General features: G+C 47.4%; 1 pseudogene; it reads right to left on the bottom strand.

The window, feature by feature from the left end:
• The window catches only part of LOC138611025 (cadherin-23-like), a 41864-nt pseudogene extending 33349 nt beyond the window's left edge, over positions 1 to 8515 (bottom strand).
• Positions 8516 to 22887: the final 14372 nt, after the last annotated feature.

The raw sequence follows: 22887 nt of genomic DNA on the forward strand, positions 1-22887 counted from the left end.
ATGGCCGACTGTAAACATGGCCGACATCAAACATGGCCGACTGTAAACATGTCCGACATTAAACATGGCCGACTGTAAACATGGCCGACTGTAAACATGGCCGACTGTAAACATTGCCAACATTAAACATGGCTGACTGTAAACATGGCCGACTGTAAACATGGCCGACTGTAAACATTGCCAACATTAAACATGGCCGACTGTAAACATGGCCGACTGTTAACATTGCCGACTGTAAACATGGCCGACTGTAAACATGGCCGATTGTAAACATGGCCGACTGTAAACATGGTCGACATTAAACATGGCTGACTGTAAACATGGTCAACATTAAACATGGCTGATTGTAAACATGGCCGACTGTAAACATGGTCGACATTAAACATGGCCGATTGTAAACATGGTCAACATTAAACATGGCTGACTATAAACATGGCCGACTGTAAACATGGTCGACATTAAACATGGCCGACATTAAACATGGCCGACTGTAAACAAGGTCGACATTAAACATGGCTGACTGTAAACATGGCCGACTGTAAACATGTCCGACATTAAACATGGCCGACTGTAAACATGGCCGACTGTAAACATGGCCGACATCAAACATGGCCGACTGTAAACATGGCCGACATCAAACATGGCCGACTGTAAACATGTCCGACATTAAACATGGCCGACTGTAAACATGGCCGACTGTAAACATGGCCGACTGTAAACATTGCCAACATTTAACATGGCTGACTGTAAACATGGCCGACTGTAAACATGGCCGACTGTAAACATTGCCAACATTAAACATGGCCGACTGTAAACATGGCCGACTGTTAACATTGCCGACTGTAAACATGGCCGACTGTAAACATGGCCGATTGTAAACATGGCCGACTGTAAACATGGTCGACATTAAACATGGCTGACTGTAAACATGGTCAACATTAAACATGGCTGATTGTAAACATGGCCGACTGTAAACATGGTCGACATTAAACATGGCCGATTGTAAACATGGTCAACATTAAACATGGCTGACTATAAACATGGCCGACTGTAAACATGGTCGACATTAAACATGGCCGACATTAAACATGGCCGACTGTAAACAAGGTCGACATTAAACATGGCTGACTGTAAACATGGCCGACTGTAAACATGTCCGACATTAAACATGGCCGACTGTAAACATGGCCGACTGTAAACATTGCCAACATTTAACATGGCCGACTGTAAACATTGCCGACTGTAAACATTGCCGACATTAAACATGGCCGACTGTAAACATGGCCTACTGTAAACATGGCCGACTGTAAACATTGCCAACATTAAACACGGCCAACTGTAAACATGGCCGACATTAAACGTGGCCGACTGTAAACATGGCCGACTGTAAACATGGCCGACATCAAACATGGCCGACTGTAAACATGGCCAACATTAAACATGGCCGACTGTAAACATGGCCAACATTAAACATGGCCGACTGTAAACATGGCCGACATCAAACATGGCCGACTGTAAACATGGTCGACATTAAACATGGCTGACTGTAAACATGGCCGACTGTAAACATGGTCGACCTTAAACATGGCTGACTGTAAACATGGACGACTGTAAACATTGACAACATTAAACATGGCTGACTGTAAACATGGCAGACTGTAAACATTGCCAACATTAAACATGGCCGACTGTAAACATGGCCGACTGTAAACATTGCCGACATTAAACATGGCCGACTGTAAACATGGCCGACTGTAAATTTTGCCAACATTAAACATGGCTGACTGTAAACATGGCCGACTGTAAACACGGCCGACTGTAAACATTGCCGACTGTAAACATGGCCGACTGTAAACATTGCCAACATTAAACATGGCCGACTGTAAACATGGCCGACTGTAAACATTGCCGCCTGTAAACATGGCCGACTGTAAACATTGCCAACATTTAACATGGCCGACTGTAAACATTGCCGACTGTAAACATTGCCGACATTAAACATGGCCGACTGTAAACATGGCCTACTGTAAACATGGCCGACTGTAAACATTGCCAACATTAAACACGGCCAACTGTAAACATGGCCGACATTAAACGTGGCCGACTGTAAACATGGCCGACTGTAAACATGGCCGACATCAAACATGGCCGACTGTAAACATGGCCAACATTAAACATGGCCGACTGTAAACATGGCCAACATTAAACATGGCCGACTGTAAACATGGCCGACTGTAAACATGGTCGACCTTAAACATGGCTGACTGTAAACATGGACGACTGTAAACATTGACAACATTAAACATGGCTGACTGTAAACATGGCAGACTGTAAACATTGCCAACATTAAACATGGCCGACTGTAAACATGGCCGACTGTAAACATTGCCGACATTAAACATGGCCGACTGTAAACATGGCCGACTGTAAATTTTGCCAACATTAAACATGGCTGACTGTAAACATGGCCGACTGTAAACACGGCCGACTGTAAACATTGCCGACTGTAAACATGGCCGACTGTAAACATTGCCAACATTAAACATGGCCGACTGTAAACATGGCCGACTGTAAACATTGCCGCCTGTAAACATGGCAGACTGTAAACATGGCCGATTGTAAACATGGCCGACATTAAACATGGCCGATTGTAAACATTGCCGACATTAAACATGGCCGACTGTAAACATTGCCAACATTAAACATGGCCGACTGTAAACATGTCCGACTGTTAACGTGGTCGAGGAAACATTTGGGGACGATGACATGGCTGGTTAGCTAGCTAGTCTTGTACAGTTATATTTACTGCATGTTAACTGTACACAATGTTGTTCACTTTGAATCTTGCTAGCATAATGTTAGCTTTCCAGCTAACAGCTGAGCTGAAGCTTTCCATGAGCTGAGGGGACTATAAAATACCTCCTCTTACCAAGTCGTATCTAAGATCTGTCTATTTACTGGAGCAGTGAACAACGTGGCCGACATTAAACATGGCCGACTGTAAACAAGGTCGACATTAAACATGGCTGACTGTAAACATGGCCGACTGTAAACATGTCCGACATTAAACATGGCCGACTGTAAACATGGCCGACTGTAAACATTGCCAACATTTAACATGGCCGACTGTAAACATTGCCGACTGTAAACATTGCCGACATTAAACATGGCCGACTGTAAACATGGCCTACTGTAAACATGGCCGACTGTAAACATTGCCAACATTAAACACGGCCAACTGTAAACATGGCCGACATTAAACGTGGCCGACTGTAAACATGGCCGACTGTAAACATGGCCGACTGTAAACATTGCCAACATTAAACACGGCCAACTGTAAACATGGCCGACATTAAACATTGCCAACATTAAACATGGCCGACTGTAAACATGGCCGACTGTAAACATTGCCGCCTGTAAACATGGCAGACTGTAAACATGGCCGATTGTAAACATGGCCGACATTAAACATGGCCGATTGTAAACATTGCCGACATTAAACATGGCCGACTGTAAACATTGCCAACATTAAACATGGCCGACTGTAAACATGTCCGACTGTTAACGTGGTCGAGGAAACATTTGGGGACGATGACATGGCTGGTTAGCTAGCTAGTCTTGTACAGTTATATTTACTGCATGTTAACTGTACACAATGTTGTTCACTTTGAATCTTGCTAGCATAATGTTAGCTTTCCAGCTAACAGCTGAGCTGAAGCTTTCCATGAGCTGAGGGGACTATAAAATACCTCCTCTTACCAAGTCGTATCTAAGATCTGTCTATTTACTGGAGCAGTGAACAACGTTTCCATTGCACTAGAACCTTATGGTAATGATAGTTTCAGGTATTAGTCAGACCCTGAGGTGGGAAACTGAGTTACAGCTTGTTAAAACTTGTGACCGTGGTAGGAGCAGCATGACGCCTGAAGGTGTCCATTAAGGACTCCATGGAGCAGTTTAACGCGCTCATGACGTCTATAAACTCCTATTAATGGACACCTCGTCGGGTATTCTCCCTGACGCAGGACTTCCTGTTGCTCTGAGGGAGAAACACTTCTCAATATGTCGCCCTCTCCATCATCTCCTCCAATAATGGATCTGTGCTGCGTCCCATCTGCTGCTCTGTCTAAATATTATTTCCTGTGACAATCGTGTCTCTTCATCTGCTGCTGAGTGTGTCTGCTGTAAATCTGGCCGGCTCATTAGCACTGACACAGGGAATGCTAGCAGCCCACCTGCTTCTCTTCACCCTCTTTATGGCTCTACAAATTAAAACGACATTTACACTCCCCCCCCCCCCGCACCGCTCTCCCTCTCTCACCGCTCAGCTGCATCAGGACCTCTTTATTTATTCTCTCCTTCATCGACCCTGAATGTTGTTTTCTTTTGTCTTCTGTCAGACAGTTTCTTCTCCTTCATCACCTGTTTAAATCTCCTCCTTTGAGTCCTTCATCACTCCTCTTTAACTCCCCTGTCATCCCTCCATCCCCCTCTAGCTTCTTCCTCTCTGTGTACCAAAGTTCATCAGCTCCGTCTCTTGGTGCTGATGGAGCTCTAACAGTGAATGACAGCGTGATGGACGGATGTCGCAGTATGTATGTGCGTCCGCTGCAGGTCAGTTTGGGTCACAGAGGTAATGAGGCCATAAAAATGCAGGAGACAAAAGTTGTGAGGAAACAAGATAAGATGGAGAAGAGGGAGGAGGAAGAGGAGACAGGATGATGAGGAAGAGACTGCCCCCACGAGCTCCCTGAGTACAGGTCGAACTGTGCTGAGTGTTAGGTTTGGTTTGAAGTCTTTAAATGCACTTTAAAGACCCCACAGAAATGTGAACTTTTGGAACTGTTCAGAAATCGTTAGTTAATAGTTAAAGACTGTGTGGGCTAGTAACAAAATGCTTTGCTATCATATCATAGTTAGCATTTAGCATACACATGCTACGTTAGCTGAGACGCACCTATTTGTTCTCAATGCTTTGAATGCAAATGATAGCGCTGTAGCATTAGCTAGTGCTGTATTACTGCAGAGCTAAACTCCCTGCAGCCGTTATCAACACACGCTGCAGAAGATCATCAACGACCTAATGTCAACTCCTGCAGCTGGCTCTTCCTCACTTCGTTCCCTCCTGTCCTGATCGTTGTTGTATTGTATTACCTCTCAGGCGTACGTCGCTTTGGACTAAAGCGCCTGCTACATGAAACTGTAACATTGTAACATAAGACTCATATTACATATCATTATACAGTTACAAGGCTGCCATGGATGTGAGGAAAATATGAATGTATTTACTGTTTCATTCATCAGGCTGAACACAACCACATCATTGTGATCCACACATCCCACCTGCACAGGCTCACACTGTGTTCACAGACACAGGGCTTACAGACTCAGTCATGTCTCACTGCTGCTGTCCATGTTACTCACTGTGAGACTCACTGCTGTGTCTACAGATACAACACGCTGTGGACCCCGTGTCCACCAGGAAGCCATTCCAAAACCACCTCAGCCTTAAGGAACATTTTTTGATTGCAACAGGAACAAAGACATTTTTATACACAAGTTTACACATGCGCAGTGTTTTAAGGATTCTGATCTTTCGTCCCGTCCCGTCTCCTCAGATAAAAAGCTTAAATCACTCACTACTCCATCGAGTGATGGAGCGATTGAGGGTCAAACACACATTTCTTTCATGTCATTACAGAGGCTAAACTGAAGCCTGTTGTCTTCAGAGAGTGTGTGAGTGTTGTATTGTATTGAGTGTGAACTGTGAGTGAGACCCGCTCAGCTGAGCAGAGGCTGTGTCACCCTGAGAGAACCTCTGTGGGAGGTCCAAAGCGTCCTTTCTCTGTTTATTTGCCTGACTTTATGGATCGAGCAGAGAAAAGGCAGCAGCTTTGAAGATTTGGTGAAGACTCAGAAAGGAGTATGTGCTCAATATCAACACAACAACATATGTGTGTGTGTGTGTGTGTGTGTGTGGATTCCAGCCCCTGTTTGAAGTCCTCCACTCCACTCTGGCAATTACTTCTATCAAGGATTAGATGAGGAGAGGGCAGAGAGGAGAGACGATGGGAGGAGGAGGAGGGAGGTGGCAGATTCACAGAGAGGACGGAGACGTGAGGAGACGCAGGAGAAAAGAGATTGAGGTCTTCACTGCAGAGTGTTTTTCTCTCCTATAAAGGCGGCTGTGCAAACACTCTCTAAACATGAGCGAGAGGACGACTCCTCAAAGAGCTCAGGATCACAAGTGCAGCAAAATGAAGCTATTTCCAGGACAGCGAGAAGCAGGGAGAGCGGGATGGAGCCGACACGAGCCTGTGCTGTTAGAACAGTCAAAGCATTCAGACCCATTTAGAGTCAAGAGGAACACTTTGTAGGAAATGTGTGAGGAAACGGTTCTTTAAAATGTACATACATCACAGCTGAGAGAATCAGCTCTGAGAGCTTCATGGGCTGGTATGTATTGGAGTGCATTTCCTGTATGTTCTGCTGGTGTTCATAGCATCTGTATCTTCACCTAATGATGTTTTATTCACCTGCCGGTTCATCTGATGTCACACTGTGTTTGCTGTCAGACTGACTATTTTAATAACCAATTTATTACAATAAATTACATGTTTGATTATAAAAGCGTTTCCTACATCTTCTCCAGGAGGAGGTGTGAATGTTTAATCAAAGAGCAGCTCCTCCTCTGATCTACATGTTGACTTCCTGTTTAGTTAACACGTTTAACGACTTCCTGTGAGTCTTACCTCTGGGATGTGGACGGTGTACGGCTGCCCGTGGAAGATCGGAGCATTATCGTTCACGTCTCCGATCTGGATGTTCACTGTGTCTTTGACCACCTGAGGGAGGAAACACACCTGTGAGAAACCATCCCAGACACACCTCCACACGTCACAGATCTGGACTCACTGCACAGGTGTGTCAGCTTTACCAGAACTGAGACAGAAAGAAACAGCCTGAACTGCGAGGACGATCAGACGCGGGGGAGAGGAGGCTGAAGCGTGAGAGTGAGACAGGTGTCACAGTGATAACATGAGAGAGAGAGAGACAGGATACAGGATGGGGAGGACAGAGAGACAGACAGAGACGGTCATGTGACTGTGATCAGAGCAGGTCTGTCTCTCACCTCCTGGATGTCGCTCACGTAGAACTCCACCTGCATCTCTGACTTGGACTGAAAGAAACACAAACACGTCGGTCACCATGACGATAGGATGTGATACACTTCAGTCTGATTGGATGTTACATAAAGCTCAGTACTGCAGGACATGGAGAGGATGTAACTCAAATCATCTCAAAGGACACATTTATCCACCTGTGACGATCCGAGGCTGCTGCTCTGTCACACATATTTCAATGTTTCTACATTCACTAAAAACTTTCTCCATCTTTCTAACCTCTAACCTCTAACCCTAACCCTAACCCTAACCCTGACCCTGACCCCTGGACAAACTCAGCTCCATGTAACGGACTGAAAAGTTAACTTCTGCTTTAATATGACTGTAAGCTAATCTAAACTTGGCGTCCATGTATCGATACAATATTTGCATGCTGTGTTGGTTTTAGTAGAAAAGCAGGAGACAAAGAAACACCTCCCTGAACTCCTTATTTTTCCTCCCTCAGCTCGGAGGAGTAATCTCCTCTTCTCTTTCATCATCTGATCATTTACATTCCACCTGCTCCTTTCAGAGCGGCCCTGAGTGCATGTCTTTGTTTGGGTAATGTGTGTGTGTGTGTCTGTGTGTGTGTGCGTGTGTGCGTGTGTGTGTGTGTGTGCGTGTGTGTGCGTGTGTGTGTGTGTGCGTGTGTGTGTGTGTGCGTGTGTGTGTTGGTACCTCTCTGTCGAGCTGCTGTCGGAGCCACACCACGCCTGTGTCTTTGTTCACCGAGAAATACCTCATGGCTTCCTCTCCTGACACTCCGTACATGAGCGGCTCCCCCTCAGGATCAGTCGCCTTCAACTGGGCCACAGAGGAACCTGCCAGACAGAGGACAAAGGTCAGAGGTCACACAAGGTCAAAGGCAAGAGTCCAGAATTACGACTCTTTTATTGGTTCTGTGATTTTGTACTTGCTCATTTGAAGGGAACAGATTGGGAGACCAAACACAGCCACACACACGAGATGATGCAGGAGTATTGTCTCTGTCTGAACAGCACGTCTGTAAGATATGACCGTCAGTGTCTGAACTCTCTGCTAAACACACACAGAGAAAGGGACAGGTAATCACAGCCAGAGCTGGAGCACCATCAGGCTGACTGCATGGCTCATTTTACAGCACTGAAGGGGAAGCTGTGCTGTTATCAGTCAACACACTACACACACACACACACACACACACACATCAGAGAGATAAACTGTAGTCTGAGGTCTTTTCGTTGTCCTGCTTTCATCCCAAAACCAACACAACTTTAATCCGGAGTCAGACAGAAGCAGGTGTTCCTGCAGCGAGTTTAACATTGTTCATTCAAACAGGAAACAGTGGCTAACAGGGATGAGGCGCTGTCCATGGTGCTGAACTGTAATCCTGCAGGTACAGTTACAACAGGCTCACATCTTAACACCTTTACCTGCTCCAACACAAACGAAACAACCTTTTATTCTCTGTAGTCCTTCCTCACTGTACAACACATCTGTCTGTGTGTTTGTCCTGTGATGCTGAGCTCACGCGATGCATGCTGGGAAAAACTGTACAGCTTCAACTTTCAGCTTGAATAAAAAAAAAACCAGCATGAATGGGAGAGTAAAATACACACACACAAACACACACACACACACACACACACACACACACACGTACACACACGCAGGTTCTGGGTCAGACAATAGAGGTGAAGCCAAACTAAATCAGCTCTGTCACCGTCGAGCTGAAATGCTTAACACAACGACCAATTAGCTGCACACTCACACCCCCCCGCTTTATTAATACTCCCCTCTCTGTGTGAAAGGCTGGCAGAAATGACTAATTAATATAACGATTTATGAACCCCTCTCATTGCGTCTAATGAGATTTATGCAAATTCAGCCGCTTTCAATATGAGTTATAATTTGGTTGAAGACGGTGCAAATTAAGCATTTTAGCTCACAGTCATCAATAATAACAGATTTTTCTCCTCTCGACTGAGGAGGAATCTGGCGCTCCACGAGGAGAGACGAACACTGAAGTGAAGATAACAAATGACTGATAACAAATCATCTGAGAGCGTGTGTGAGAGCGTCGCTCTGATGGAAGATTAACTCCCACTCTGGAGAAAAGAAGCTAACTAAGAGCGACTCATTAAGCTGCGAGTTAGACTCTGGGACCACATTAGAGACAGGATGGAGTGTGTGTGTGTGTGTGTGTGTGTGTGTGTGTGTGTGTGTGTAGAGCTGAGACATGTGCTGGACTGCAGGTGACAATATGTCTGCTGGATCAGTGTGTTATTAGAAAAAGACTTGTGATGATGATGTGAAGAACAACCTCCTGTTTTATTTTGTCACTCTCTCCCGTCTGTGGCTCTACTTCCTGTCTTCGTTCTTTCCATCCTGTGTGATTGTTTGCCCCGCCCCTTGGGTTTTCACCTGTCCCTGATTTGCCTCACCTCCACGTGGATTTACTCTTTGTCTCCCTGTTTCTGTGCCAGTTGATCGTTAACCCTTGCTCCGTGTGTGGTGTTCCTCGTGGATGTTTTTCTCCCTTATTTTTGGATGTTTATTTCTCACACGCTCCCCTTGGACTCCAGTTGTGAGCCTTTTGTTTTCCTTTTGTCTGTAAGGTCGATACGTGGTCCTCTCCCTTTTTGTTGAAACCCTATCTTGATACTCTGAGCCCATCAGCTGACATCCTGTCCTGCTGGCCCAGGTGTTCTGTTGTTCTGTCAGCTGCTCTATCTGTCCCTCACAGGGCTAGCTGCCTACATTATGATACGTAGTCCCGTATAGAGCACTGTAATCAGGATTAGTAATCTAGAAAACGTTTAACTGTCACACAATCAGGATGGAAAAACTGATCCTGGATATTAAAGCTGCACAATAACTGGTCCCTGGAGTGACAGCTCATCTCTTCTGGGCTTTCAGTGGAGCTGTAACAGGATAAGTGTTAAAGGAAATCTGGGCTAACACTTCCTTTTTCTTGCAATGATCATCGAGAACTGGTCAAGCTGGAAGTTAAGATATGAAAATACTTTTTCGGATGATATCCTGAAGACTGCGGGGTTACATCACAGCTCTTTGCTCTCCACGATCAGACAAACCAAGAACATCATCTATACCAAACATGTTGTCCCTCTGTCAGAGAGTCTGAAACCAAACACAGAGGTCTGAAAAATAAAGAGAACTTTCTTTGTTTTCTGAGATGGAACAACTCTGACATTTCTGTTAGAAACACCTCTGTTTGCTGAACGTCTACAGGTAAATAAATATGCTTTGGTAAGAAAGGATGGAGTCTGACTCCAGAAGAGTCTGTCACTTATTTGGGTGTAACACTAAAAATAATTTTAAATGACATTTAGGGTTTGGTTTGGGAAAAGTTCAGTGTTCGTCTTATGGTTTGGGTTAAAGGTAAAAGAGGCTAAGATTTAGGATTAGAATACAGGTAACACAAAGTGTGGAGGGTCAGAGAATTTCTGTAATCACCAGCCTTCCTCACAAGCACTCTGTGTGTGTGTGTGTGTGTGTGTGTGTGTGCGTGCGCTGTATATATAGTGTAGGTATCCTTATCTGTAGCACGGTGGCACGGAGCCCTTTCCCTGATAAATGATGCTATTTAGCAGGAAGTGATGCCAGTATTACTGTTATGAATGATACAGTGCACATTAACATTGCCCCCCCTGCCCCCCTTCTCTGCAGCACTGCTCCTGACAGGAGTGATGAAGGGCTGGAGGAATCATTCTTCTTCCTCACCTTCCTCCCTCTATTTGTCCCCTGAACGTCTCTCTCTCTCTCTGAAAACTGGATCCCAGTTTTCCTTCAGTGTTCAGGAAGGTCGGAGCAACAACGAGTCTGAATGCACACAGGGGTCGGCACATACAGACATCTGCAGGCTGAACCAGCATACCGACCTGTACCTGCAGCATACCGACCTGTACCTGAAGCATACCGACCTGTGCCTGCAGCATACCGACCTGTACCTGCAGCATTCCGACCTGTGCCTGCAGCATACCGACCTGTACCTGCAGCATACCGACCTGTGCCTGCAGCATACCGACCTGCACCTGAAGCATACCGACCTGTGCCTGCAGCATCCCGACCTGTACCTGAAGCATACCGACCTGTGCCTGCAGCATACCGACCTGTACCTGCAGCATTCCGACCTGTGCCTGCAGCATACCGATCAGTACCTGCAGCATACCGACCTGTACCTGCAGCATACCGACCTGCACCTGCAGCATACCGACCTGTACCTGCAGCATACCGACCTGCACCTGCAGCATACCGACCTGTACCTACCGACCTGTACCTGCAGCATACCGACCAGTACCTGCAGCATACCGACCTGTACCTACCGACCTGTACCTGCAGCATACCGACCTGCACCTGCAGCATACCGACCTGTGCCTGCAGCATACCGACCTGTACCTGAGATATATTACTGTTTTCTGTGTGTCAGTGGTGGAGTCGTCATCCCTGACTGCTACAGTCACTTGTTGAAGTGTCCTTGGACACAGAACCCCAACATTGCTCCCGGTGGCATAGCCATCGGGCATGAATGCATGGATCATTAACTCTCAGATGTACATCGCTTTGGACAAAAAGCGTCTGCTAAAATGAAATTGTAACATTGTTTCCTCCTCTCAGCTAATGTGAAGTGAGACCACAACAGCATTAACGCAGATGCAGAGATGTGGGTCTGATGCCATTGGCTCTGCTAAAGTTAGAGTATCCCTTCCTCACTGAGACAAAGCCTCCCTGTAGCAGGGCTAAAAACCCAACGAATTAAACATCAAACAACAGAGAGGAAAGAGGCTGAGAGCAAGGAGGAGGAGAAATACCAAGACCTACACACAGCAGCTGCATGTTTTCCTCGGCCGGCCTTTTAGGACAGAGAAGGGGGCCTATGGGGGCCGGTGGGGGCCAATGGGGGCTCTAAATCAGCCGCTGGAGGACATCAATCCCTGCTGGATCGATAGGAGCGTCCCGTGTTAGACAGGGAGCGGCTCGGCTCTGCAGCCAGGCCTCAGGCTGAGACAGAACAGGTCTTCAGGCCAAAGCCTGGTTTATTATGAGGGTGACACCTCAGAGCCCTCGTTCATCTGAGAGCTGATTCAGGAGGAGCGACTCTGTCAGGAACACAATCAGCCATGTTCTGAGTTATAGAGCTTTATCCCCACACAGGCTGCATGGGCATCAGGGCCGAGTATACACCACACAGGAGAAGAACAAAACAGGTATAGAGAGAAAAAAGAAGATTGTGTAAAAACTGGGATAAAAACAGATGAAAAAGACGAGTGTAGAGATGAAAACAGATGAGAGTAGAGTTGAGTTAGTGTATCTCTGGATACAGAGATATAGAGTACAGAGATGAGTGTTGAGGAGACACACGGAGAATCCTGATCTCCTCCTGCTCTGTATGAATATTTGATGAGTCGTCTCGAGGCGAGCCGGCCGCGGGTGAAGTCACACAATCAGCATCTGATGAGTCAGTGTGATGCCACTCATGTTTCCACACTGTCCATCCACTAACAAAGAGAGCCTTCACACACATCATCCTCACATCAATCACCCCATCGAAACTCACACTGACAAACAGCGACTTCAGCTAACAGGCAGCATGAGCTCACACAGAGCACAGACTGGTTCTTTACACTGAGGGATCACCTTTGCACAGGCTGGTTCTTTACTCTGAGGGATCACCTGTGCACAGACTGGTTCTTTACTCTGAGGGATCACCTGTGCACAGACTGGTTCTTTACTCTGAGGGATCACCTGTGCACAGACTGGTTCTTTACTCTGAGGGATCACCTGTGCACAGACTAGTTCTTTACACTGAGGGATCACCTCAGGGATCACCTGTGCACAGACTGGTTCTTTACTCTGAGGGATCTCCTGTGCACAGACTGGTTCTTTACACTGAGGGATCACCTGAGCACAGACTGGTTCTTTACTCTGAGGGATCACCTGAGCACAGACTGGTTCTTTACTCTGAGGGATCACCTGAGCACAGACTGGTTCTTTACACTGAGGGATCACCTGAGGGATCACCTGTGCACAGACTGGTTCTTTACACTGAGGGATCACCTGAGGGATCACCTGTGCACAGACTGGTTCTTTACACTGAGGGATCACCTGTGCACAGACTGGTTCTTTACACTGAGGGATCACCTGAGGGATCACCTGTGCACAGACTGGTTCTTTACACTGAGGGATCACCTGTGCACAGACTGGTTCTTTACACTGAGGGATCACCTCAGGGATCACCTGTGCACAGACTGGTTCTTTACACTGAGGGATCACCTGTGCACAGACTTATACTGTAGAAGAGCAGCAGAAATGGAGTGCTTCACATCAGTCATCAGTGGAGAAGCTACCATGTTGCTAATATAGCTTCAGAACCATCAGGTGTGTTAGGGCAGAGGGAGAGCTAAAGACGTAGCATGCTAAACCCAGTCCTGCTAATCGACTGGACACAGGAAGTGTGTTGGTGTCGGCCGCACGGAGGGATCCTTACAGTTATAAACAGGTAGAGAATGAGGCTCGTACAGTAGATCTGTGATCATCCCAGAGCAAACACCTAACAGCTCTGTGTTAACCCTTTAATAACAGGCCTCCTGCAGGCAGCAGCACAGGGACGTCTTTTACATTAAGGACTATCACAGGCAGAGACTTCATGTTTCTGCAGCTGAAAGCTGAGACCTGCATCTTTTGTGACTTCAGTGCATTTGTTGTTGATTTGGATCTTTATGTTTTTGTTTAAACGGACTGCATTTTTTTGATTTATGACACAATTTCAGTGCTTGTTTAGATTATCATGGTTTGTTGATTTACATAGGCTGGCTCACTTCTCTTTCAGAGTTCAAAGGGTTAAACTGTTAAAATGTGGGAGTGAACTTTACATGAATGACAGAGGAGAGGGAGTACTTGTGTCAGAATGGACTAAAGTCCTCTGCAGTCGTTCTGCTGAATGTTTCAGGCTCATAAAAGAAAAACACACAAAATAATGAAGTGTGATTCCATGCAGGATTTAAGTCTTTGTTCTAAGAGACCTCCTGAGGACACACACATTAACCTGCAGCCTGCAGCCACACAAACGATAAATTAAACTCTTCTCCTTCCTGGAATAAGATTGAAATGAGCGGAGATGAACTGGTCCCTCCTCTCTCTGCAGAGCTGTGTGCTGCTTTAATGTCTCCTCCTGGGAAAACAGCCTGATGTGGAAATAAAGTGAGATCTACCTGGAATGACAATAACGTGGAGGCCACAGACGGAGCGCTTGGACCTCCATTTCCATACAGAGAGGTGTGTTTGTGTTCAGGGGGCATCTTTAATAGTGGAGGAGAGGATGCATGCAGATAGTTTATTTCCCTGCAGGACGAATGGAGCGACGCAGAGTGACGGTAAAGACGTCTCCTCGGGGAGCTCAATTAGACAGCCGCCATAAAAACAAGATGGAAGAAAGAAAACCTCTGATTGTGTTTGTGAGGCTTTCTGTGAGGAATACACACACGCAGCACATCCTCACACGCAGCACAACCTCACACGCAGCACATCGTCACACGCAGCACATCCTCACACGCAGCACAACCTCACACGCAGCACAACCTCACACGCAGCACATCGTCACACGCAGCACATCCTCACACGCAGCACATCCTCACACGCAGCACATCGTCACACGCAGCACATCCTCACACGCAGCACAACCTCACACGCAGCACAACCTCACACGCAGCACAACCTCACACGCAGCACATCCTCACACGCAGCACATCGTCACACGCAGCACATCCTCACACGCAGCACAACCTCACACGCAGCACATCGTCACACGCAGCACATCCTCACACGCAGCACATCGTCACACGCAGCACATCCTCACACGCAGCACAACCTCACACGCAGCACAACCTCACACGCAGCACATCCTCACACGCAGCACAACCTCACACGCAGCACACCCGCTGCAGAACACTTTAACTCACTGATTAAATAATGAAGTTGAATTATGAGGATTTTTTAAAAGAGCTGAACTCAGAAATCTGAACGCTTTAAGAGCAGACATTTACTCTGTTCCCCCCTGTTCTTCTCCGTTTCTCACTGGCCTTCTCTTTCAGTGTGTGTGTGTGTGTGTGTGTGTATGTTTGTGTGTGTGTATGTGTGTGTGTTTGTGACATCAATAACGGTGATGGGAGGAGAGCTGGAGACAAATAGAGCCTGCAGTCTGGCTTTAAGTGACTCCTGTGTTTCTCCAGCACACACACAGAGTCCTTGGGCGTCTGTGTATTAATCCTGCAGATTTATGACTAAATCTGTCACGGCTGGAAGGAGAACACCCTCTGCCTCTCTTTAGCCATCCCCGAGAGAAATACACACCTGACAGACACACGCACATGCACACGCACACGCACACGCACACGCACACACACACACACACACACTCTAAATGTGTGTGCACAGCTTTCAGTGAACACACAGAAACATGATGTACACACATTTATAAGGTGTGAAAAACACTCATTTAAGGCAAACACACTGTACACACTCACACACACACACACACACACACACACACACACACACTGAAGGCCGCCTGGTGTAAATGTGAAGTTAAAGAGACTCGAAGAGCGAGTGAATCTTTTGTTCAGAGATCTTTTGTTACAGTGACGACAGCATCATGCAGACGGTATATACGATCATATCTACAGTATGTATGTGTCGATGGCGGCCTTCAGCGCGAACTAAAGGCTGCGTCTCATTGTGACTGAAAAAGCCGAGCAGGAGCAGAAGCCTCTGTGAATCAGAGACGCAGTGTTCTCTGCTCTGTTCTGTCCTACGACACTGTCAGTGACATGAAAGGATGAACATCAGAAACAAAGTGTGAGAGGCTTCAGTGAAACACACTCCTCTGAATGTCTTCCTAAAAGCTTCAAATGAAACCTGAAGGAGGATTTTAAAGAACACAATATGAAGTAAGAGCACCATGAACATTAGCTTAGCACTGAAACATCACTCCTGTGGGTATAGAGTATATCTGAAGTGACTCTGCTGTCCACATATGAATCATATCTGCCTCGCATACATTCAGAGGGACTCAGTCAGAGTGAGTGGAGGAGCACTCACGACTGGACGTCCACGATTGTCCTCCTAATGCTGAAATGATGGAGACTCTGAGTGACAGGGCTGTGACTAACCAATCACAGCGAGCCGCTCTGAGGACAGTGAGGGACATTAGTGGACAGTCAGAGGCAGAGCTGTCACTGCAGATTCACACGCAGCTCCGCTCATCCTGCCATCACACACACACACAGCTCTGCTTTTCTGTCCTCTTCTCCTTCCCTCTCCCTCTCTTCTCTCTCTCTTTTTGTCATCCCGTCGTCACGCTCCGTCCTCCCTCAGAGGCCGGACAGAGGGACGCAGGCAGCGCTGATAGGAGTGGACAGGTGGCTGTGTACTGCTGAGGCTGCTGGAGTGACGGCTGAGCTGCTCTGTCACAAAGCAGACACACACTCATCCACCCGAACCACACCAACATGTCCATCAACTGTGGCACTTTGTTTCAGCGGCTCAGTCCTGTCCCTCTCTTCCTGTGCTGCTCTTTTCTTACAGATCACATGCGCCATGAAGTTTTCATGACGTCACACATCCGTCTGTCCACTGTCTTTTAAAGTTCAGCATTCTGGTCATCTCCATATTGTATTTCTGGAGCAGGAAGTGACCATATTTGGGTGAGAGGGTGGAGCTGGAGAGGAGAGAGGGGTTAGCAAACGCTAAGCTATCAAAGCTAAACAGTCTGTGCTAGTGGCTAATTCATTAGCTGCTAATGAGCTAGTGAAGAGGGGGGGGGGGGGGGGGGGGGGGGCGCAGCGGGCTGGCTGATCGCTCGCCCAGCTCTCTGGTGAAGGGAATGACATGAACCAGGTGTGCCTCAAGTGGACACTCCAGGAGCTGCAGCTGTTGACACTTCAGCTCCATTTCTCAGCCCCAGTGTTTGCCCCCCTCCTCTCCTCTCCTCCCCCCCACCCCCTCCCTCCCCTCTCCCTCTCTCTCTGGCCCTCTGCTGACCTCAGCGGGGCGGACTATTACCTGGGACGGAGCTAAATCATGGTGGGGTAATGGAACATGCCACCTTCATTGTGCAGCGGCTCACACACAGACATAAACACACTGTGAGTGAAACAAAAGGCCGTTCCCCTCCTCTCTCAGTTTACATGTTGATCATTTGCTCTGAGTGTTTCTGAAATATCGCCCTGCTGTTGTTTCCGTCAGCCTGCGGAGGTAGACGTGGTGTCGGGCCGGGGTCAGGAATGAGGCTGTGCAGACAGAGAGGTGACCTCCACCCCCGGCTGAAGGGAGAGAGAGGAGAATTGCCTCAGAAAACATGGGCTCCTTTTCCTGACATATACAGCCATAAGAATGATCTGAAGGCTCAGAGCAGAGGGTTCCTGTCTCTGACGAGGAGCCATCACATGGCAGAGGTGTGTCTGCAAGGCAACATGATTATCATCCTCCATCCAACTGTGTCTGCTTTTCTCTGACTGTGAGCACATGAAGTCCAGTTTATTGGCTTGCATTCATTAACTTGTCTAATCCTCCGCTCTGACATCGTGCACAGTGCTGTCGGGCCTGCAGACTGAGTGACGTAGTCACTGAAATATTAGAAATACAGAAACATTTCGTCACACACACACACGCAGTGTGTTTTCCATACACAGATATACACTTAAACATCATCCCTCTTACTTCCACCAGGCCAACAACTCTGCATCAGACAGGTGGACAAATTCATCATGCCAACAGGTGTGTGAATCATTATGGCAAACTACTGTTGTGTTCAGGTTCATAAACCAGCAGGTGTTTGATATACAAGGCCCACGTTCTGTCTCCAGTCCGCTGAGATGTTTAAATATCTGCTCTGCAGGAAACCCTGTTGTTGTTGTTGCAGGCAGATCTCACACAGCAGATGCTGCAGCTTCAAAGCACGAACAGGTGATACAGCAACACACAGGTGAAATCTAAGTCTCTCAAAGTTCACAGCAATGCTGATTGGCCACCTCGGCTATGTTAGGGAGGGTCCAGCTTCCAAACAGCAAACAGTGGAGAGGAAGGGGAGGGACCTGCAGGTGATCCCTCTGATCCCTGTGATGTAACATCTGTAGGACTTGATGCCAGCGCTGGTCCTGATCTTGGTCCTGGTCCTGGTCCTGGTCCTGGTCCGGTCTGGCTCAGCTCAGTTGAGCTCACTGACTGACCAGCTGGACTTTATCTGTTCGGGCCGAGTCACTGGAGCATATCTATCTCTCTCATCTCTCTCTCCCTCTTATGTCCATCTGCTGTGACCCCCCCGTCTCTCCCCCCCCCCCCGTATCTGATCCCCTCCATGTGTGTATTTCTAACACTTTCACATCCTCAGCTCCTGGCAGACACCAGTCTGTTTATCCTGCTTCTTTCCATCCAAACGTCCCTCTCTCCTCCTCCTCCTTCACCCCTTTCCCTCTGCTCCCACTCTCTTCTACACTTCTCCTCTTTTCTCCCAACGTGTCTCTCTTCTTTTATCCCATCTTGGCCCCTTTCTTCGTTTCCTCTCTGGCTGTGTCTTTCTTCTCCCACTATCAGGAGTGATCCATGTTTGCTGAGAAACAGACTGATGATGGCAAAACGAGAGAGACAGAGAGAGAGAGGAGAGAGCGGAGAGAGAGAGACAGAGAGAGAGAGGAGAGAGAGAGAGAGGAGAGAGAGAGAAGGAGACAGAGAGAGGGAGAGAGAGAGAGAAAGAGACAGAGAGAGGGAGAGAGGAGAGAGACAGGATACACAGAGACAGATGGGGGGGGGGGCTGATGATCTGAAAACCTCAAAAATGTGCTCAAGCTGACCAGCAGAGGACTGCAATGCAGACATGCCAAAGTGTCTGTTTGTGTGTGTGTGTGTGTGTGTGTGCCCAGATTGTTGTCTCTGTGCTGCCTCACAGCTCCTCTCCTCCGTAACACGGCACACTTGTTTTATGGATTATAAATGAACTCATTATCTGTGGCGCTCATTAGCTGCAGGTCCTAATTAGCCAAAATTAATATTGTTTCCTGACAAAGACATCGGCAACGGCAAATTGGCAATTGACCTCCCTGGTCAATCTGGATAGAGAGACGGGGGGGGGCTGCAGAGGTGAGGAGGAGCTGCAATGACAGCTGCTCTGGTTGATCGGGTTTGGACTCATCTCTGTCTTTAGCAGCAAACTCGCTCTCCTACGGTGGCCCACAAGGGCAAACACGCTGCAACGACCCGAGAGATAGTTATGAGAAGAAACACAGGCAGAAGAACACCAAACAAAAGACTGCAACAGAAACGTGCGGCAGATAAAAAGCAAACCTGCTAGAAGAAAACACGCTAGAAGCAAACACGCTAGAAGCTAACATGCTAGAAGCAAACACACTACAAGCTAACATGCTAGAAGCTAACACGCTAGAAGAAAACACGCTAGAAGCAAACACACTACAAGCTAACACGCTAGAAGAAAACACGCTAGAAGCAAACACACTACAAGCTAACTCGCTAGAAGAAAACACGCTAGAAGCAAACACACTACAAGCTTACACGCTAGAAGCAAACGCGCTAGAAGCAAACGTGCTAGACGCAAACACACTACAAGCTAAAAAAACTACAAGCAAACACACTAGAAGCAAACACGCTAGAAGCAAACACACTACAAGCTAACTCGCTAGAAGAAAACACGCTAGAAGCAAACACACTACAAGCTTACACGCTAGAAGTAAACGCGCTAGAAGCAAATGTGCTAGACGCAAACACACTACAAGCTAAAAAAACTACAAGCTAACACGCTAGAAGCAAACACACTACAAGCTAACACGCTAGAAGCAAACGTGCTAGACGCAAACACACTACAAGCTAAAAAAACTACAAGCATACACACTAGAAGCAAACACGCTAGAAGCTAACACGCTAGAAGCAAACACACTATAAGCTAACACGCTAGAAGCAAACGCGCTAGTAGAAAACACGCTAGAAGCAAACGCGCTACAAGCTAACACGCTAACACGCTAGAAGCAAACGCACTACAAGAAAACATGCTAGAAGCAAACACACTACAAACTTACACGCTAGAAGTAAACGCGCTAGAAGCAAATGTGCTAGACGCAAACACACTACAAGCTAAAAAAACTACAAGCTAACACGCTAGAAGCAAACACACTACAAGCTAACACGCTAGAAGCAAACGTGCTAGACGCAAACACACTACAAGCTAAAAAAACTACAAGCATACACACTAGAAGCAAACACGCTAGAAGCTAACACGCTAGAAGCAAACACACTATAAGCTAACACGCTAGAAGCAAACGCGCTAGTAGAAAACACGCTAGAAGCAAACGCGCTACAAGCTAACACGCTAACACGCTAGAAGCAAACGCACTAGAAGCAAACACGTTAGAAAAAAACACGCTAGAAGCAAACACGCTAGACGCTAGAAGCACAAAGCTCCTTACGTCTGCCACGTCTGCCGTGATGACTGGATATGAAGAGTTTTAGTGTTGCGTGTTTCTGATTTCGTATCTTTTGTGTCTTTTCTTCGTCTCCCTGCAGCTCGTTGTCTTTACCCGCAGCACGTCGTCTTTACCCGCAGCTCCTCGTCTTTACCCGCAGCACGTCGTCTTTACCCGCAGCACGTCGTCTTTACCCGCAGCACGATGTCTTTACCCGCAGCATGTCGTCTTTACCCGCAGCTCGACGTCTTTACCCGCAGCACGATGTCTTTACCCGCAGCACGATGTCTTTACCCGCAGCACGTCGTCTTTACCCGCAGCACGGCGTCTTTACCCGCAGCACGATGTCTTTACCCGCAGCACGTCGTCTTTACCCGCAGCTCGTCGTCTTTACCCGCAGCTCGTCGTCTTTACCCGCAGCACGATGTCTTTACCCGCAGCTCGTCGTCTTTACCCGCAGCTCGTCGTCTTTACCCGCAGCACGATGTCTTTATCCGCAGCATGGCGTCTTTACCTGCAGCACGTCGTCTTTACCCGCAGCACGTCGTCTTTCCCTGCAGCTCGTCGTCTTTACCCGCAGCACGTCGTCTTTACCCGCAGCCCGTCGTCTTTACCTGCAGCATGTTTCTGTTGTTGTATTTCTTTTGGATTATAGTCTGGGAAATCTTTCAAGCCGTGTGTTTGTTTTTGTTGACCGTACACCATTAGCAACAAGAAACAGTTCCTTCAGCTGAGGAGCTGATCTACAGAACCAAGACAGGTGCAGTCCAGGTAGAACACAGAGTGAGTGAGGTATTTTATGAATTAAGTGTGTGTGTGTTTGTGAGGACGTGAACGCAGAATTCAGAGTAAAATGAGCAGCAAGAAACAGCACAGTGTCTCACATGGCTGAGCTGAAAAGCTCGGGATTTGTTAGCAACTAGAACTTCTCACCAGAGACACACTACCACACAGAGAAACAAAGAGAGAGAGAGACAGGAAGAAAGAGAGCGAGAGGGACGACAGACAGGCCGCCTTTTAAGTTGAAAAAATAAAAAGGCCTGTTAAATGTCAAACACCTCCTCTGCTGTGAGATTAGAGAGGAGTTCAATTATACCACACACCCCATCCCACACACAGAAACACATATGAATGTACACACACACACACACACACACACACACACACACACACACACACAGACCCTCTCAGCCTATCACTGCACCCACAGCTAGCATGCTCAGAGTTAGCAGACTGACAGAGAGTTAGCTTTTAAAGACAGACGTGCAAACAGCAGTGACATCATACAGAGTGTTTGTGATCTGACTCAGGTTCATCTGCTCACTATGAAACGTGACAGACGCTTCATGACAGAGTGAGACGGAGACGTGTAGACAGCAGTAACTAGCAGTAACCAGCAGTCACCATCAGTCACCAGCAGTCACCAGCAGTAACTAGCAGTCACCAGCAGTCACCAGCAGTAACTAGCAGTAACCAGCAGTCACCAGCAGTAACCAGCAGTAACTAGCAGTAACCAGCAGTCACCAGCAGTAACCAGCAGTCACCAGCAGTAACTAGCAGTCACCAGCAGTCACCAGCAGTAACTAGCAGTCACCAGCAGTAACTAGCAGTAACCAGCAGTCACCAGCAGTAACCAGCAGTCACCAGCAGTCACTAGCAGTCACCAGCAGTCACCAGCAGTAACAGCAGATCAGAGCGTGTGTAAGTGGGGGACAAACAGAGCAGACACCCCACTTGTCAATTAATCCTCTCTGGCAGCAGCTCGCTGGCCTTTATGAGAACAAATGTCAGCTTTCAACACAAGGACGACATAACCTTTCTTCATAGAAAGCCCAGCAGCCGCAGACGCCCAGCGCTGATATTACACTGCAGGCGGCTCATCATCCAGGGGGTCGTCCTACAGATCATGAAAGGGTTAAACTTCCCGCTCTGGAGCTGATGGAGCTCTGTCTGAAAGCCAGTCAGAAAGCCCGTCTGTTACAACCACACGTTACATCACACAAACAGTATGGTAAAATGGTAAATGGACTGTACTTATATAGCGCTTTTCTGGTCTTTGCAACCACTCAAAGCTGCTTTTACACTACATGTCACATTCACCCATTCACACACTCATTCACACACTGATGGCAGAGGCTGCTACGTAAAAAAACTGTCAATCAGACAGTGGCTATGCCACCGGGAGCAAGTGGGGTTAAGTGTGTTGCCCAAGGACACTTCGACATGTAGCCTGAGGGAGCTGGGGATCGAACCTCTGA

Source organism: Semicossyphus pulcher, unplaced genomic scaffold (genome assembly GCF_022749685.1).
Source record: "Semicossyphus pulcher isolate SPU_LCO1_2020_fin unplaced genomic scaffold, fSemPul1.0.p SCAF_61, whole genome shotgun sequence".
In the NCBI taxonomy this organism is placed as follows: Eukaryota; Metazoa; Chordata; class Actinopteri; order Labriformes; family Labridae; genus Semicossyphus; species Semicossyphus pulcher.